The sequence below is a fragment of the Cygnus olor genome, chromosome 5 (assembly GCF_009769625.2).
Source record: "Cygnus olor isolate bCygOlo1 chromosome 5, bCygOlo1.pri.v2, whole genome shotgun sequence".
NCBI classification, from domain to species: Eukaryota; Metazoa; Chordata; class Aves; order Anseriformes; family Anatidae; genus Cygnus; species Cygnus olor.
The window spans coordinates 29,932,133-29,933,334 of NC_049173.1; positions in this window are offsets into that span (position 1 = coordinate 29,932,133).

Below are 1,202 nucleotides of genomic sequence, written 5' to 3' on the forward strand. Positions count from 1 at the left end.
ATATCGCACCAATAACTTAAAGCTATAGCAATACCACCCCCCATAATGATTGCAAACAGTCCTTTGAACCGTAAAATCTTCTTGTGATGCACTGAAACTTTTTACACTCTGCTAAGCATTTTGTCCAGTGTTCCAGGAATCCTAAATACTGATTCAAATCAAAGATTTAGTTCTATATTCCAAACTCTGGTCTATTCCTTTTAAAAGGAAATGATTATTGCAAAGCCTCAGTGCGGTCTAATACTCACATGTGTTGTTCATAGCTTCAGGCACGGAAGCTAAATCAGACTTTCTTGAACCTAGCCCTCTGATATGATGAAAGCCACTACAGCTTTCTCTAAATAGTTGAAATTTGGCCACAGAATTACTAGAGTGAATGCTTTGGAGTGGGGCAGAGCGAAACTGCACTTGCTTTCTGGGAGCTGTCTGCACTTTTAAGAGTATTAGACTTAGTAAAGCCATACCCTATGCCTAGGTTTTAGAGAAACTGTTTATCACAAGAGGCAACTTTTGACAAGATGTGCACCTCTTCCCACTAATGCTGTACGTATACCTGTTAATGTCTAGTGAAGCTTTTACCCCGCCAAAAAAACACATCCCTCTTGCTGAGCCCAGTCACTTCTTGTAGCAAACCACATTAACATCACAGAGAAGGTATCATGCATCTATCTGCAAAAGCAGACAGGGAAACTAGGCTTAACAATAAGCATACATTTCCAAACAGAATTTGGGTGAGGACAGTGACGTTTAACTGAAACTCGGCTTTTATCATAATGCAAAAATCCAAGAACACTGGATATACAGAAGCTGCTGGCTTCCACACATTAGTTAAAGAAAACCCCTTCTTGCATAAATGGAGCAGCAGCACAGAACAAGCACAGACTTGGCTGTACAAATACATCTCTTCTGCTGAAGGAATTTACAGGAGTTTTCCACCTGGAATCATACTATAATGTTTTAACGTCATACCAGTGGTGGCAAAACCTTAGCCATCATGCAGGCTAATGGGAATTTTTTCTGCCTTACAGAACACTGCTGTGCTTCCTTTGAATAAGTATAGTCACTGATTTGTCTTTGTAGTAAATGCCTCCTATATCTAACAGTCACGTTTAGTCAGAAGTAAAAAAGCTCAGTAGCCCATCCTGGGCCTTAGTACAGTCAAGATGACAACAAAATACAAGGATGTAATTGAACTGCATATT